General features: G+C 34.9%; 1 protein-coding gene across 49 annotated transcripts in view; it reads right to left on the reverse strand.

Annotated features, from left to right (window-relative positions):
* The window catches only part of bt (projectin protein bent), a 242254-nt gene that overhangs the window by 67086 nt on the left and 155460 nt on the right, over positions 1-19708 (reverse strand). The gene's annotated exons all lie outside the window — the stretch shown is intronic.

Genomic DNA, 19708 nt, shown 5'->3' on the forward strand with positions numbered 1-19708 from the left:
CCTGATCTGAGTACGAAGTACAATGCAGTTATACAGGTTATAAGGACAAAAAAGATTTGGTAAATTCATTGAATACCTGGACAACAAAACAAAATATTACAACTACAGTAAAATTGTAGTATGAACTATCTGATTAGTAAGTTAATATTTGTATATGGTTAATTTATGATACAATAATAAAAAGATATACAAATTACGTTAAGTTTAAACAGAAAAGATTAAAAAAGCAAACAAATTGCTGATTTGGATTGGAGTGTTGGCCCAAGAAGCTATTTTATTTTTTGTAAAAACCTTTTTAAGTTGAGAAGTCAAATTTTAGTCGGCAACTTAAAACGCGATTTTTTCTCGAAACTGGCACTTTTAGAGTAAATAAGTGAGTATGTGTTTCTACTAAATAATTTATAATTATATCTAACAGTTAACTGTTACAGTTGAAATTTTGTTTTGTTTTTAAGCAAAAATAGTCAATTTTTGGGGGCAAAGATCGTGTAAAAAATTAAAAGCATCGCTCGTTTACGAACAAGATTTTAATGGGCAGTCTAAACTCGATAATCCAGACACCACATGTTTCGGCGGGGTCTGAATTATCGGATTGTATGCATTACAGAACAACAAAAGAAAAAATATTTTTTAGATAAGATTACTAGTGGTAGGCTCACTAATAATAAATTGTTGCTTGTAAATGCTAAAACCGAGCACTTGAATGACCGCATTTCCGCTTTGTCCGGATTGACGAGTGTCCCCTTAAGGAAAGAAAAAAATACGGCAGATGAAAATAAAGAAAGAATACGTGTGGTTTGTTTATACTTTTCCGTATATGGGCGAGCATCGGTGCCCTACTCCATTACCCGGTGATTACACATGCAAGTAACTTGTAGACAGTAGTGTATACATATTACAGTCGAAACATAAAATTTTTCGAACTGACACTTGCGGGTGTAAACGTTCGGAAAAAATTAAGTTATTTTCAAAGCACTGGCAGTGAATATGTGTGAGTGTATTGGTATTTTCGAACTGTCACTTGCATGTGTAAACGGGGGGTTATGTAGCAATCATTTATTAGCAAAGTTATTAGAAATAAATGATTTTGCTTAACATATGCAAATTATTAAATGGTATGTTATCGCTGAAACAATTTTACCAGTTCATTTCTGTGGCTAAACAAGTGATCCTACAAAAATTTTGAAAATCGGGTTGGATTTAATTTTAGCTATATATAGGGCCCATGGAAACTTTGAGGCCCCAGTGGACTTGTTAACATATTCCGATTGTACTCAAACTTTGGCAATCTTTAAACCTAACATAACTAAAAACTTTAGGGGGTGCCGCATAAAAAATACATTTTCCTTTTGCACGATACACACATAATTTTGTGACACATTTTGTGGGAGTCCATGGAAGTGAAAATACATTTCGTTTCTTTGGCTCACTTCGTTTTTTGATTTTATATCGGAAAATGTAGTGAAAAACGGAGTTTCTTGGAATTTCAACTTTAAACGGGCATATCTTATTTTTCCACAACGTATTTCTACAGCCTATTTTTTTCTTTGAATGGGGAGAATTTTTGTCTTTCGGAGAAGCCATAGATTTTCAAAATCGGTTTCCAAAAGTCGAAAAACCAAACCGTTTTTCACTACATTTTCCGTTATAAAACCAAAAAAAAAAAAGATTTTTTATCAACTTTTGTATCACAGTGTTATTAATAAACTTGAATTCAACAACCGTCACATTTTAATAATATACGATTTAAAGTTTGAGCAAACTTCGCTGCAATATGACCCTAAAGTAAACGGAAGGGTCTATACCAATACATTGAGATATGTTGAACAAATTTTCTCGAGGTGAATTCTTAGACACTAAGATCTATAGACACTCGTTTACAGAAAGATATATTAAAAATGTAGTCAAAGCCCTCAAAATACATTAAATCCGAAAAACCCTTATATGGAAGCTACATTAAAACGTTGACTTATCTTTGACATTTTTGGAAATATAGATAAAACCCTAAAAATACTTCATATTTTCAGGGCTTTATATGAGGGCTTCCAAAGAACCTCCTCTATGTACCAAAACTGTGTTCCGCTTTTTTTTTGTTTGCGTACACAGCTTCAACACATTTTTCCTCATTTAATTTTATTATTGCTACAAGCACATTGAAATTTACTCATTGTATCTATTTTAGATTTGGTACACTTTTTGATGTTTTCCAAGTTTTGCATATATTGCTTTAAAAAAAAAGCAAAATTTCAAAAAATAAAAAACAGGCTGAAACCTGCTGGGATTTGAACCCTCGTCCGTATAAACATATGGAAAAATGTTGTTACGGCGTGTTAGAGTTCAAAGCCAAACTCTTAACTTCAAAGGCAGCGCAAAAAAAGCGTTTGTCATGAAGAAATACAATTCAGCGGCCAAATATCCGTTGTTGTATAAAAACACATTTGCATTTGAAAACTCAAAAGTTCTAGGACAGAGAAGCCATTCCACAGTCGATATGTCTGCAGAGCTGTTCAACTAACAGCGAAACGGGTCACATAATTTGGTGACTGTGTGGGTACGAGTCCTTGGCTTTCCTTTTTCACTTGCAAAAAATTTCGATCATCAAGCTTAACTCTAAACGGGAAAATTAAAAAAAAATCATTAAAAATTATCTTCGCCCTAGCAGAGGTATACCCTCAGCCTGTGTGGAGTGACACACTTTTTTTCCAAAAAAAAAACTTATGTACATATTTATTTTGGTTTCCATACGGATTGGATTACATTTTCGGGGAATGTCGATAGATAGGGCTTTTGTGCCATACTTGCCTACGAAAAACATAATATCGTTTTAAACAGGGCCACTAGGAAAACCTACGGTAAACATTTCCAAAGAATCCTCGAACAGACCCTTAACCACACAAAAATGTTGAACATTTCGGTGAGTGGTAGGTTGCTGCGTTTATGAGATATCGCGCGTACCATTTTAGGGAATATTTTCGAGCTTTTGTGGGGGAGGTAACGGAAGGAGTGGACCTATAAGCACCACCTTCGAATTTCATCTAATATTCGAAGCAATGTTGCGATATCCAAAGTGAGGACGAACGCAGTATTCGGTTCGAGCTCTCCAGACACTGCATACGGTGGTGTAGGGGGATTTATACGTTTCGGGCTGTTATCTCAAGAAGTATGGACTTGTCCCTGAAAAAACTTTTACTGCCGTAATTGAGGCAGCGAATGCAAGATGCTTCAACAAAAATTAAATTGATTCGAGAGTAGGTCTTAAAGTGAATTTAACAGATATTTTGTGTGGGAGGTACCCGAAGCAGTGGACTAATATAGTCCATATTCGAACCTGATCTATATTTGGTAGACATATAAGGATGTGCAAGGTATGGACCAAATCGGTCACTCCCTTCAAGAGTTATCGTGCGCACAGTTTTCCCGAACATTTTTGAACTTTTGTGGGGGTGGTACCTGAAGGAGTGGACTGATATGGCTTTTTTTAAAACTTAAACTAAGTTTGAACAAAATATTACGAAAGCCAAATTTTAGACCTAATCGGTTGATCCGTTCAAGAGTTATCGTGCGCTCCAGCCAGACAGACAGACAGACGGATATTGCTAAATCAACTCCAAATTGTCTGAAACACATTTCGTCCAAACATACTTGGGGTCTAAAACCATTATTTCGATGAGGCACATTTTGCCCGTATGAAAGTGTATATGCACGCAGAAAAATATATGTTAGAAATATGTTTGGATCCAAACAAATATTTGTTTGAGACTGATTGCAAACAAATATATGTTTGGATCCAAACATAATGTGTTTGTGTCCAAACAAATATATGTTTGCAACATTTTGTAACATATCTCAATTTAATATGTTTGGGTACCAACATATTATTTATGTTACAACATATTTTTATGGTTGAAGAGGATTTTGGTGAAAGAGAGTAATTACAGGGCTCTCGCAGCTGCGGAATGCCTTATTAACAAACCACACACACAACAACTACCGCTGTCGCAACAATTGTTGTTAGTTAATTGACAAACCAAACAACTACAGTGCGTTTGGTGTCGAAAAAAACAAAGTTAGTATAGTCAAATACTTCGCAACTACAAATTTGTAATTTCTTTAATATAAAGGCAACATCTAATAACTAAACCTAGCGCTGATTGACTCAACATGTATGTACATATGATTCATATTGTTCTGCTATGCTTACAAAACGATAACAACTACAGTGAAAATCTTTAGAAGAAACGGTAAGTTACAATATTACAAATATTATGTGTGTTCGTTTACTCAAAATTTGTACAAATTGTTACTGGATGTTGTTCGTTTACTCTACAGCACAATGCAAAAGACCTTAGTGGTTTACAAGAAGTTACTGGACTTGTACAAATTTGTACAAATTATTGAGTAAACGAACAGACCTATTAAATAAAAAGAATTAATAAATAAAAAGAATTAATAATTAAAAAATAAATCTCTCAGAAAAACCATTTTTTTTTTGCATTATGAAAGGCGTTGTTATGTTTGGGACTGCTTGCAAACAAATATATGTTTGCTGCAAAATATGTTTGGGACATATGTTAGAGAGGCCATTTTTTTCTGTGTGTGGGCAATATTTTTGAAAATTTAACATGGTTGAAGCCAAGGTTTACCCTTTTATAAGTCGCGAATAGTGGTTGTGTATTGTACAAATATAATGCTTTTGGATAAAATGAAATGTTTTTAGACTTGGCAAAAAATATTGGCCTTAACAATTAATTTGCGTGGAAGCTGTGGCTATATTTATGTTAAAAAATGGGTAAAAATGGGTTGAAGTTGACGTGTCTTTCTTTGTTTTCTCTCGATTTGTGATTAAACGACACTATTCACGATTTTCCTATCAAAGTAAAAGTAGAAGCCAACTAAACAAGGATCATCTCACTAATGTATAACTTTTCAAAATTTGATTTGCGTCTACCATTAAATGATGCTGACATTTTGAAGCCAGTTTTTAGGTGTTCTTTTTGAAATTTTCTTCTAATTTCGTTCCGCAAACGGGTTTTTCAAAATATCGTATATAAGATTGTAGAACTCGCGATTCTGAGTTATTTGATAAACGTGTCGTGAATGTAGCCTGCACAGCTTCACAGAAATCTGTATCCAAATACGAAAATTTTGTTCGAACAATTTTCTAAAAATCATATTTTTCGGACCTACATTTTACAATTTTCATTTGATTTACTCGTACTTGATTGAAAATTTTAGATTTTTACGTTGCGGATCTAATAAATCATTGCTTGTGAAAATCCATCTACTAAAACGCGAGATACGAGAAATTCCAAGGTAGGAAAATCACCTAAAATTGTTTTTGAAAATATTGCGCATTTTATCGGGTTTTCAGCGGGTCGTTTCCACTGCAATGAAAAAACTGGTGAAGCATCTTCGTTTTTACGGAAACAGAGATTTAAAAAATTCACTGATAAGGGACCTACATTCGTTTTATCCCAAAATTACTGTGTTTATTTTGGCTATAACATCCAAACTATTATCCCGATCATTATAATTTTGGTCTCATTTGACTCCCCGTGAAGTTTCTATTTAAAACTATTTTTCTTTTTGTAATTTTTGACGGGTAAATGGACCTATATTTTGAAAAAAGTCGGATTGCATTTAAAATTTTGTAAATTTTTTGTAAATTTCGCGAATACTGAGTAATCTTTTACAAATATTATGCAATCTACCTATTGACGTCGCTTCGTGATAAGTTTTTAGTGACAATTGTGCTCATTAAAATAAATAGCGTTATTATAATATTTTTTTCTTAAAACCAGAAGTAAAACCGCGATAACTTTTGTCCGCAACAACCAAAAATTTGCTCGCGAGCGGATTTGTAATGGGGAATTTTTTCTTAACCTATGTACACAAAAATCGTGGATGTAGCGCGAAAAGAAAGCAATATTTTTTTTAAATGGAATATGAAAGAATTGGCAACATTTTCAAAATACCCTCGTTAGCATTTTGTATTTAGTCAATTTGTACGTTGCCACATCATGCCTACCACGACACATTCCGGAAAATTTCACGAAAATGTTAGTTTTCGAGATATAACTTATATAAAAAGTGACCGTGAATTTTTTGTAAATTTCGCGAATACTAAGTAATCTTTTACAAATATTATGCAATCTACCTATTGACGTCGCTTCGTGATAAGTTTTTAGTGACAATTGTGCTCATTAAAATAAATAGCGTTATTATAATATTTTTTTCTTAAAACCAGAAGTAAAACCGCGATAACTTTTGTCCGCAACAACCAAAAATTTGCTCGCGAGCGGATTTGTGATGGGGAATTTTTTCTTAACCTATGTACACAAAAATCGTGGATGTAGCGCTAAAAGAAAGAAATATTTTTTTTTAAATGGAATATGAAAGAATTGGCAACATTTTCAAAATACCCTCGTTAGCATTTTGTATTTAGTCAATTTGTACGTTGCCACATCATGCCTACCACGACACACGAAAATGTTAGTTTTCGAGATATAACTTATATAAAAAGTGACCGTGGTCGGGACTTCGGTTCCCTACTAAGAACAGTCGATCGGGGAAACAGCCACCGCAGTCTCGCAAATTAAATTTTTCTTTTAAAAATTGTAAAAGTATCAAAAGTTGTGAACTGCTCTCGTATCAATAGTATGCTTGCGTCAAGTAAAGGAACACTTTTCGAGTAAAAAGTGTTAAAACTTTAAGATTCTTGAACGTAAAGGAACGGACATCATAAGTTTTGCAAATACAAGAATTTTGAAACAATATGGTTATCCGATTTTTTTACAAATATATAACCTCTTTTCACCACGGGACATTCCTGAACGTTTTATGAAATGCCAAGTTTTATGTTAGCTCCAAATAAGTACATACCCAGGGTAGGAAACATAAACCCCATTGTTTCCGAAAATGTCATATAGGTGTTTTCCTGCAATGAGCATTTCAATCAACCGCTCTAAATGCTCTCATATACCAAAGATGATGCTGTTACTATTCTGGCAGATTTGCCAAAATATGGAGCAAAATACTCGTACATACATAGGACAAATTTTACCCACATAAAGCCACTGGTGGTTTAAACGCCATAAAAAATGGTTGAAAAAATTTACCTAAAATTTTGGTAATTCCCCATATTTTTGAGAGTTTTTTGTATTTGGTTATAGTATTTGTCTATTATATATTATCCAAAACTTACAACGTTTTATTTGGTCTTTGCATTTCCACGCATTTAGCCTAAAACGCAAGCAATTCTAAAAATCGACTTTTGTAAGAGTATTTTAGTAAGAGTATTTTCTCAATCAAAAACCAAGGGATTGTAAGACTATACGTACATTTGGCCGGGGCAATTTGTGTGGAAGGAAAAACACCTTAATGGGCCCTTCGGGTTTCTGATTCCTGGGATTGAACTGAGCAAAAAAGTCCACTAGACCATATGTCTACGGTGAAAATCAAGCCTCCCGATTTTGACTTAAAGATTTTTATTGACGTTATTTGGATATTTTGGCATATAACAGCAAATCATTGAGATTTGCGATCCAACACAAACACCAAAATTGTAGCCAACACAATAATTAAGAACTCTCTAGTACATTGCAAAAGTATTGGAATGCTCCTTCAAGCAGGTTGTGGCCACATTAATACACCGAAATGGCTGAAATTTGTGGTGGGGGGATAAAAAATTTGGCCCGACCGAACTTAACGCTTTTCCTACTTGTTTTTGCTCAGGTCAATCCCAGGAATCAGAAACGCGAAGGGCCCAATAACGTTTTCAAATCGCCCCGGCCTAACGTACATACATATTGTAGGGTAATATATGTATGTACGTGTAGTTTTCATTTTCAAAAGAAGGCACGATTGCAGGAAACAACACGTTTTAGAGAAAAATGTTATTTATAGGAGATGCTTCAAAAATCTCAAAAATATCATTTTCGTATAAAATTTTAAGTTTTTCGCAAAAAAAAATCTCGGTGTCGGTTAGACATGTTTTCATATGCAAATAAGGTAATCTTCTTCAAATGAAACTAAAATTTGCTAAAAAATGTGAGTATTGTACTTTATATAGTTTCTACCTACATTTCTGTCATGCCTAATATACGCGACGTACAAAAATTATTCACCATCTTACCACACAACGCTTTCTGGGCATCCATATTACCCTAAATGATTTGATTTCGGTTATAAATCAAATCATTTAAAACACAAAAATCGCTACAGAAACTTATTTAAATGTTCTCATTTCCCTGTACAATAAATTGTATTTAATGTTTTGTTGGGCTTTTATTTTTAAAATACAAATACACAAATACAAAACGTAGTGTCATAGTTAGTTGAATTTATTCAACTTTAAATTATATGTGCTCCACGTGTTTCGGTAGTATTCATAAGAATACATGTTTTCTACTTTTTTCACCACAAACCCTTTGGGGATTCGGGCGTATTTAGGCATGCCTTTTGGGGTAAATTTCTGGGTATTTACCAATTTTACCCAACCCAGCAAATATACCCCTTACAAAATCGCTCGAAATAAGTGGTTATTTTTTAACCCACATATAGCCACTGGTCGTTTAAACGCCACAAAAAATGGTTGCAAAAATTGACATAAAACTCTGTTTTTTCGAATATTTTGTGGGGTATTTTGCATTTTTTAGTATAGTCTGTTATCGACATCGACTTTTTACGAAAAATTTAATTTAAATTAAATTTAATTTATTTATGCGATAAAAGTTTAATCGTAAATCTTAGATTCATATAAAGTCAGGAATTTGTTAGGAATGTAGAAAGAGTATTTTCTCAATAAAAAACAAGGGATTGTCATATAAGAATACAGCTATGTATATTACCCTCCACTTTTAAAAGAATGCCCGATTGCAAGGAAACTATACGTTTTAGAGAAAAACGTTATTTAAGGAATTGTCACATAATACACCTATGTATATTACCCTCCACTTTTAAAAGAATGCCCGATTGCAAGGAAACTATACATTTTAGAGAAAAAAGTTATTTAATAAAATATGCTTAAAAAGTCTCAAAAATATCATTTTCATAAACATTTTTAAGTTTTCTCACAAAAATATTCTCGGCGCTAAGTGGGTTAACCACTGAAATAAGAAGTTAAATAAGTAGTTGTTAAAAGTCGTAACTACTTACATATATAACTACTTATAAAAAATAACCACCTACTTCGAGCGACACGCCCTTGTTAAAATAATGCGTTAGTAGTAAAATAATGGGTTAGGTTTTGAAAAGGGTATTTTTGCTGGGAATTTACCCACTTTAATGGGTATTAACTACTTCGCAACTCTAACCATAAGTTTTGAAAAACGGTTCAATAGAGATACAATATGTTTAAAAATTGGACGTGGCCGTGCCCTTAGGCCACAAAGAAGTATCTAGATTTTGTATGCAACCACAACTTTTTTCGCAAATTAATATTCCGTAACGTCCATAATTTTTACAAATACAGTGTTTTAGAAAAAAGTAATAGGACAGTACCTCACCCCTCCTAAATTTCATAAAAATCCCTTCAGAAGTTTTGTAGATATATGTATGTATGTAACATATTAATATGTGAGCGTAGTCGGGTCTTCAGGCGTAAGGTCGGAGACACAACCATCATTGTCTCGCAAGTTAATTTTCGAATCGATACAATCGAAATTTTTACAATTATAACGTTTTTAAAGAATCCAAGAAATATGTAGTCTATTTTTACCAGAGGCTATCCGTATACAATCTCTCTCGGTTTAGCCGTTTTTTAGTCTATACGGAAACATACATTTTATTGTTTTAAAAATAATGTACATCAAAACCTACCTTGGATAAATATAAACATTTTAAAACAAAACGAAAAAAACGAATCGATTGTAAACTGGTCGAGTTTTTGATACACGTACCAACGTCGTAGAAAGAAGTTATACAAAATGCCCATTAATAACCCCTTATGGGTTAATACTTAAAAGTGCATCAACTGGTATGTCCTAAATTAGTTCACATTTTCGAATAACCACTTACAGTTAGTCAACTTAATTAAATTAACCAAATTTATAATAAAATTTTAAATAAAACATCATTTTATTGGTATAAATACACTATGCAACACTGAATATGCAAACAACTTCTAGTATGCATTTTTTGAAAGTACATATTTAGACTACAAAAACCCTAGTAGGGTTTTGTCCTGTCAGATCCAGTTCGGATTTTATGGCCTCATCTAAACAGGGCTAAATCTACACTTGTTTGCATTTATCAGGCCTTTGTCTCAGAAACGAATAGGAATTTGGCCTTGCTGTCTTTAGCAATATTGTAGCCCTTAACTTGTAGAACTTATCTTTTGAAAGAACCACATAAGAAAAACTCCATCTAGGGCATCAAAATCTATAAAATATAGAAAATTTTACATAATTGCTGAAATTCTGGTCAGTATCGGCTAAACTATTGGGAGTTGAACCAAGTAACCTTGTGCAAAAATCTTCCAAATAAAGTTCTCAACAATTTTTAGAACATTCGGAAACTCTAAAATGCTTACTTCATGTTGTTTCAGCGGTATTTTGCATCATATCTTTTACAACACGTATTTCAAACACAGTTCACACCAACAGTTTATTCTCGCATTTCGGATTTCACTACATTATTGACATTTTTATTAAATCGTCGTTGAAAAATGTACTGAAAACAACGGCATAGAGGCATTTTACAACAATGACATGTTCTGAAGGGTTGTGTACTACATTCCAGGGAATATTTTTCCAACAGAAAATATTCAGAAAAAATTAACGGTTTTGGAGATACCGTGCGAAATGTATAAACATTGTGGAATTTTTGCATATATTTTGAAATTTGAGGCAATAAATGTAGTTTTTCGAGTTCATTATTTCTCCAAATATTTTATTCTTGTCCTTATCTACAAATTTGCTTCAGAGGTCAGAAGAAGATTCGCATCAGTTTCAGAGATATAGCCCCGAATTTCTTTAATAACTCAATATTTAACCATGTTTAGATGGGGTCATAAAATCCGAGCTGGATCCGACACAACAAAACCCAACTAGGGGTTTTTGTCGTTTGGGTCTGTACTTTCAAAAAAATCCTCAGTTCGAGTTGTTTGCACAAGATCATCTAAAAAATGTTGCACAGTGATATCATCAATATTGGATTCTCTGAATGTTAGAACGCTTAGAGACAGCAATGATGATAAATGTGAATTCCAAGCTTCTCCAAGCCGAACGTGAGATGTTAAGACTTGGGATCTCCATACTGGGTCTGAGTGAAGTACGTTGGAACGGTTCAGGTGAATATGACTCCCCCAACGGTAACACCAAATTCCTATATTCTGGGAAACCTATTAGCAGTAACCATGAATCGGGCGTGCGGCTGCTATTAACAACAGAGGTTCGAAAAAGTCTAATGTCATGAACACCGTCTTCAGACCGAATTATGTCCGCCCGCTTTAAATCTAAAGTGAGAAACGTTACCATCTTTCAGTGATATGCCCCAACCGAGTGCGCCTCCGAAGAAGCGAAGAACCTCTTTTACAGCCAACTAAATGCAGTCTATGGTGGGTGATTTAAATGTACAGGTTGGCTCCGACAATACCGCACTACACCATGTAATGGGCAAACACGGCCTGGGAACTCGAAATGATAATGAAGAACGGTTCGTCGACTTTTGCAATGCACGAAGAATCGTTATTGGTGGTACCATCTTCGAACACGTAGACTGCCGCAAGACTACTTGGACCTCACCTGATCGGTATAATACTGCTAATCAAATAGATCATTTCGCAATTAGCCGACGTTTCCCGAAATACTTATTGGATGTGACAAATAAGCTCGGTGTCGATATTGGTCAATCAAGGGACCACTTTCTGATAGTACCTAAATTGCGCCTACGAAACGCTGCTATACAAAAAGGTGACCAGCAGAAACGTCCGCAGAAGCTTGCAGTGTACCGAATGAACATTAACTCGGTAAAAAAAATTTTATTGGCAAACTGCGGGAATTATCATCGAGATCAAATGTTAAACGTGAATCGACGGCCTCAGCAAAATGGAATAAAACCAGAGACATATTTATGAAATGCGCAAAAGATACTCTGAGTCCTCTGACTAAAGGCAGACAAATATGGATGACGGACGAAACGTGGAACATCATTCAAATTCGATTGGAGCTAAAGGAGAAAATCCACTCGGGAGAAAACATGAGTCCCGCAACATTAGCCCAGTACAAGTTGGAATATCGATCCCTCCATAAAGTAGTGTAGCGTTCAGTCAGAAGAGACAAACGCAGTTATATTGATAAATTTCGTTCAGTATCTAGGGTCACCAAAGAATTGGTAAACCGCAATATACCTCCTCAACACCCCATAAAAGTTGAGGCAGGAAATCTTCTTAACACCGACGAAGAGAAACTTTAAAGCAGCCGGTGTTGATGGTATACCCGCCGAATCATACAAAGCCGATATAAAACCCCGGTTACACTTAGCCGGATTAACCCAGTGGGTTTGGATTTCAAATGTCAATTACATAGCGCAAACGTCAAAAAAATCCTCTCGAAGTGGGTTAAGCCGTCAAAAAACTCTAGTGTAATACCCCGGTTACACTTAACCGGATTAACCCAGTGGGGTTGGATTTAAAATGTAAACTCCATAGCGTAAACGTCAAAACAATCTTAGCGCTGAAATACTTCTCCCTTTAATATCTGAAGTCTGGGAGCAAGGGACCTTTCCGAGCGAATGGAAAGATGCCATAATTGTAAAAATTGCTAAAAAAAAGGAGCTTTAAAGGAATGTGGAAATTGGCGTGGTATTTGTGTGCTACCGACAATAGCATAAATAATTGCAAAATTATCCTCAACCGCATCAAAGATCACCTGGAGGATTCCATAAACTCAGCCCAAGCCGGATTCCGAAGTGGATGCTCATGCGCGGACCATATAAATAACATTCGGTTAAATTCGATTTTGCGGAAGTCCATAGACGACGAAAATACCTTTGGTTTCTTTGGGTCACTTCGCTTTTTGATTTTATAACGGTAAATGTAGTGAAAAAGGGGCTATCTTGGTTTTTCAACTTCTTTTTCCCACAACACATTTTATGTTTTATTTGAAAGGGGTGTATAGTGCGTTTCGAACAAGCCATAGATTTTAAAAATCGATTAACAAATGGCTAGTTTTTAGTGGTTTAAGTGTTTTTAGTGGTTGTGTTCGTTTTGTTTTTTTTTTTAATTTTCTTTTATAAAAGTTTGGTACCTTGTGCCTAATTGTTAAGCAGAAAAATCACAGTTAGAATCATACAAACGAAGGCACCAACATTTTATAAAGGAAAATATGAAAAAACCAAAAAGTTGAAATACAAAAAATTACGTAACTCATGCATTTTTCAACCGATTTCGTTGGTTTTTTTTTATTTTGGAAAGCCAACTAAATTTCCTACTTGCTAGAAGTAAAAATTGTTCTACGCAGCCTGGAGCACAAGGAAAAAGATTTTTCTGTTTTTTAATGCATATTTGTCACACTTAAACCGCTATAACGTATCCATTTGTTAATCGATTTTAAAAATCTTTGGCTTGTTCGAAACACTCTATTCTCCCGATTAAATAAAACATAAAATGTGTGAATCCGTTCCGGAAAAAATAAGTTATGTCCTTTTAAAGTTGAAAATCCAAGAAAGCCTGTTTTTCACTACATATACCGTTATAAAATCCAAACACGAAGTGACCCAAAGAAAACATACCGTTGTCGCATTCAATGGACTTCCGCAAAACCGAATTTATGCATCAGAACCCCTGCAAAAACTTTTTGTCAACTTTTGTATCACAGTGTTATTAAAAAGTGTTGAATTTAATTCAGAGCTGCATCTACTTTTAATCGATTTTGAAAATTCTTTCGACAGCATTAACCGTGCCTGCATTTGGAATTCACTGCAGAAAAGAGGTATCCCCCCTAAGCTTTAAATCTCATAAAAGAAAGCTGCAAGGGCGCAAACTGCTACGTTTTGCATAAAGGAAAATTGTCTCGACCTTTTCAAGTTTTGAGTGGAGTAAGGCAATGTTGCATTCTCTCGCCTATCTTATTTCTGCTTGTCATCGAACCTAACACAATCTGTCACAAGTCTGCAAGATAACTTGAGAGGCACAGGCCTACAGATAAATTCAAACAACGAACAAGAGTTACACGCAGGAGGTCGAAGCTATGCCTCAGTAGACCAATTCTGTTATTTGGGGATGGTGGCACAGAAGTAGATGTAGAAGCAAAGATTAGTAAAGTCAAATCAGCATTTGGAATGTTGGTACCAATTTTTCAAAACAATATCTGAAGCCTACGAACAAAGCTCCGTAATTCGAATCCAATGTCAAATCTGTATTGCATTACAAAACGACTACTAGTTTTTATCATTCGCTGCCTTCGCCGGATTCTACGTATATTTTGGCCGCGTGTAATTATGAATGCAAAGCTCTTACGCCAAGCAAATCAGATGGATGTGGGATCTGAAATCCGAAAACGTGAATAGCAATGGATTGGACATGTTCTACGTCCTGTGACAATAATATAGCAAATCAAGCTTTACGCTGGAATCCGTTCAGCCAAGAAGGAAGAAGGGTCGGAAGACCAAAGAAAACCTTGAGACGTTCCACAGAAGCCGAAATGAGATCTATCGGATTGGCCTGGTATCAACTTAGATATAAAGCTCCAAACCGAGTGAGATGAAAACAGCTATTGTTAGCGCCCTATGCTCCAGTGGGAGTTAAAGGAATAAAATAATAAATATCATTATCAATATTTTTATTACCAGTTTAATTCTTACACATGTTTATTAATAAAATAAAATAAAAAAATAGCTAAATTTCACTAAAAATTTTCTTAAAATTAACAAAAAGGAGATCAACTCATTAGTTGTACTGTCAACTAAAGAATTGCAAAATTTACAACTTTTCAGGCATTCACGGTATTTTTCGAAAAATTGGATATAATATTGCGTATGCCCACCTTGGGCATTAATAACAGCTTGTAAAATAAGTTTCGGAATGTCATATTCCAAATGGTATTTTTTGCCATTTTTTTTTTTTTTTTGCTTTAATGCAATTTAGTTTGTCCCTCCTGTTAGTGAGCGACCTATTCCCGACTTTTTTCTTCAAGTGTACCTTTGAATTCTCGATGAGGTTAATATCTAGACTTTGTGCAGTTGTATAACAACCAAGTCCTACATAAATAAGATTTATGCTTAGGGTCGCTGTTTTAGTAGTACTGATGTTGCAATTTGTTTGAATTTTCAGGATCAACAGGCCCAAATATCTTGACGCTGTTGGTCAAATCATTTTTTTAAACATCCAAATAAACCCCCTCTGTCATTGTTACCTCCAAAATCTAGAAAGTCACTACTTGGTATACAACCCCATACCATAATTGACAGTTTTCCATGCTTTACGGTATGTATTAAATTGTTGTTTTCCATGGCTGTAAGGTGTTTTCGCAATACTTTTTGAGGCCCATAGTGATAGTACAACATAATTTTAGTCTCATCCGAAAATATAACGTCATCCCTATACTAAAGATGACGTGAAAAGTTGTCTGTAACAAGGCTGAATAGTTTCTATATATTGTGCTGGGAGGGCAATGGTTTTTACCTCGTCACTCGTGATGAAGGCTTGTTATTATGTATAACTTTTCTGACTTTTCCATGTGACAAATTTATTCCAAAATCTGTTTTAATTAGAAAACGCAATTTTCTGGTGCTGCTTTGGGGTCTTTGTCAATTTCTTTAATCATTCTCCTGTCAATTCGTGGGATTCCCATTTTTGGCCTGTGTTGTAACGTCTTTAGTTTGAGTCTGCTTTCTCTCTCTGTGCTGTATATGATGTTGTATACAGTTCTCAGTCTGGCGGATTTACCATTATTATACCCTACACCACTATGTGGAAAGGGTATTATAAGTTTGTTTTGGTAAAAATTCATGTAACACCGCGAAATATTCGTCGGATACCCCCAATGTGGAATACCAATCTTCATATCTCGACAAGATAAAGCGATTTTGAGAAGTGTGTTCGTCCGTCTGTCCATTATAAATTGTGATCAAACTCCAGGCCGCAATTATGGACCGACCGTCACGAAATTTTGTATGGAGGTTGGGGTTATACCAGAATAGATCCCTATTTTTATTGGTGATGATCGTGCCATATTTAGCGGGGCAAATGGACCAAAAACATAATATTTATCCAATTTTGTAGCGGCTCTGTAGGTCGCAATAATAGTCCGATCAACCGAATTCAACCGAAACACCTAAAAACTCTCGTAGCCGCATATGTAAACCACATTAACTACTCCCACTGTCATGTGTCTCCACATTGCAGAGAATGTACATAACTATTTTGATAGTTGTCGAAAAATAACAACAACCAATCGTCCACGGTGCTTTGTGTCAATTTTTAGATTCACTTTGGCAGTTTCTTAATTTGGTTTACATATGTGGCTACGAGAGTTTTTAGGTGTTTCGGTTGAATTCGCATTTAAACGAATTCATCAGTCATATTTATTCTTGAGCTCGAGTCGTCATAAAATTGGGGAGGGGTTCTTTGTTTCAATACAATGAACTAAGAGAACTGATGAGTCCAAGTGGCGTTGGACGAAACTAGTCTTCTCTGCCATCCCCAAAAGTAATCAATTTTAACTACATCCCACTTTAAACTTGTTGTTTTTAAATTTGAAAACAACAAATATGAGAATTAGCTTGACTTACATACAAATAGTAAGTAAAACACACATCTCAACAAAAATGCCAAAGTGAATCTAAAAATACAGCTCATATCTTTATTCCTTGAAGAGACATTCCGCCCACGCAAATAACATTTGGAAGGCCATTTCTTGACCTTTTTATTGATGCCAATTGTGTTGATTTACGTGCTCAGATAACAGAGTTACAGTCCAAAATATCCACTTATTTGTTTGTAGTGAATTATAGATCAATTATAGATTTTGCACGATGTAATAGTTTAGCTTGAAGAACATGCCTACTATTTTGGATGATGATCTCATATTATCTAGAGGGTTAAACGGACCATTACTTTTGTATGAAAAATACAAAAATTTTAAAGTTGGTCCATATTTTACTTCCTAGAGGGCATATAACAGAAAAGTAGCCTACATATGGAAAAAGAACTACTGACCTTTCTCCTGAATCAAATTGCTATAATGTGTCTTATGGATAACTAACGGGCCTAATATATAATAGGTTTTGTGTAGAATACAACATTTTTCTCCCATGCTACATTCTATCATGATAGAGAAATTCCCAGCACTCGGTGTCGCTACCGTTAATTTTTTTTTGAAATATTCATTTTGGTGAAGGCGCACATCCCCCTGGCGTATAATTAAATATGAATACTTTTGGGAGACATAAATTTGTTTGCGTGCAAATAATTTGAATTTCAACTCATTGCTAGTTGTTTTTTGCCGGTTAAAATATATATCCTCTAACTAACTATTTTCGAATTACCCTAAAAAGCTCAAAATCGCGTGCATTTCCACGCATATGTATGGTACAAGCGCACTTTTTTTGGGCGATAGATCTTCAATAAACTCACAATGTTCCCATTGACCATTTGTAGTGTTCAATAAAATTATTGCAGTGTCCGTCTGTCGAAAATTTCACCGTCAGATATGGAAAATTGCGTTGAAATTGGGTATATTTGCAGCGGATTATATATTTATTTATATTAGGTGTATCTTTTTGGAATACGCCCGATATTCACAGAAAATTTATAGATTTATCAGAAGGTGCAACCAATGTCAATTTTACAACTTTGGAACATTTATTAGAAATGTATAATGATATACAAAATTGTTCCAGAAACATCCCAGTAGGGACAAGGGAGGCTTCCCTCATATGAATGAGCGACCCCTATTCATACTAGCTCAATGATAAGGGACTTATTGTTTACCGCCGAGTCCGAACGACGTGTCCTAAGACACCGCATGTAGACAAGTATTTCATAACTGAAATACTCCGAAAATGTGATCATCATTACTGAGGGGTATTTTGCCACCGTTGAAAATTTAATGTGGCCTGGCCTAGGAACCGAACCCTGGCATTCAGCGTAAAAGACGGCATACCATTGCACCACGGTGGGATCCTATTAGATATGTCAAAACATGGAAATTTTACATTTTTTGAGGAATAGGCTTCGGAGACATTTAATATGCTCAAAATAAAAAAATTATTACGTATCTTCGATTCTTATATTATTCCATAGAGTGGTGCTATATTTCAACTACACACTTGTACGCAGAAGGTTGGAGGTTCGATTCCCCGGTGAGGTAACATCAAACTTTCAACGGTCCGAAATTAACGTGATAAGGTGGCAGAATCGAGAAAGTTATTTCTTACAATAAGCTTATTTGTTCCATAAAGGAATTTTGATTTGCTGAAAGCTAATTCCCAGGGGCAGTGGTGTAGGGTACCACATGGTCGGCCCCGTCCGACTATAACCTTTGCTTACTTGTTTTGTTCGTTCTTCTAAATTCGTAATGTTTTAGGCATCCATAGATAACATACAGATCTAATTCTTTGTAGATGCGATCCATATATAGTAGACTGGTTTTAACTCAAAGGGAAAAAATCGATGTCGGAATTTTTTTATGCGGCACCCTCCTAAAATTTTCAGTTTTGTTAAAAATTAAGATTGCCAAAGTTTGAGCTCAATCGGAATATGTTAACATCTGCCACTGAAGCCTCAAAGTTTCCATGGGCCCTTAATACAGCAAATATTAAAATCTGACCCGTTTTTCAAAAATTGTTGTAGGATTACTTTTTAGCCACTACAAAGAACTGGTAAACTCTTTTCATCGATTGGACAATAAATGTGGTCCATGTTAACATATTCCGATTGAGCTCAAACTTTGGCAATCTTAATTTTTAACAAAACTAAACATTTTAAGAGGTTGCCGCATAAAAAATCCGACATCGATTTTTTAAAACCACTCTAATATATAGTTATGAATTCCTCATTTAAACATCGGCGCTCTACATTGGCGCTAAGGCAAGTAAATCAATTCACAAGGTTTGACAATTCGTGTGAAACGAATAAATTTTTTTACAAAAACTGGGGGTTACACACAATATAGTTACAACTCGCTTTATATGAAAATCCTTAGCGAAGAAGGACATAATACCCTTTACGACAGTGTGGTGTATGGCAAAAAGGGGTACGAGGACACAGATAAGCTAGTTAGTTCTTCAATGATTTTTTGAGAGCCGTGCTTCATCCATTAGATTTATACATTTTGTGTGTTCCCATACTCAAAAACTTGTAAAAAAATTTAAAGAAATTTAAAATGACAGAAATGTTAGTTTACACTGTGATACAAAAGTTGACAAAAAATTGCAGGGGTTCTGATGCATATATCTGGTTTTGTGGAAGTCCATGGAAGACGAAAATACCCTTGGTTTCTTTGGGTCACTTCGTTTTTTGATTTTATAACGGTAAATGCAGTGAAAAGCGGATTTTTTTCGATTCTCAACTTTAAACGGACGTAACCTATATTTTCACAACGGATTTCTACAGCTTATTTTTCTTGAAAGAGGAAAATTATGCATTTCGAACAAGCCATCGATTCTTAAAATCGGTTAACAAATTGCTAAGTTGTAGTGGTTTAGGTGTGACAAAAACGCATTAGAAAATACATTTCCTCGGTCTCTAGGCTGCTTAGAAGATACC

The sequence above is a fragment of the Musca autumnalis genome, unplaced genomic scaffold, assembly GCF_047663935.1.
Source record: "Musca autumnalis isolate F117 unplaced genomic scaffold, ASM4766393v1 scaffold_1, whole genome shotgun sequence".
NCBI lineage: Eukaryota > Metazoa > Arthropoda > Insecta > Diptera > Muscidae > Musca > Musca autumnalis.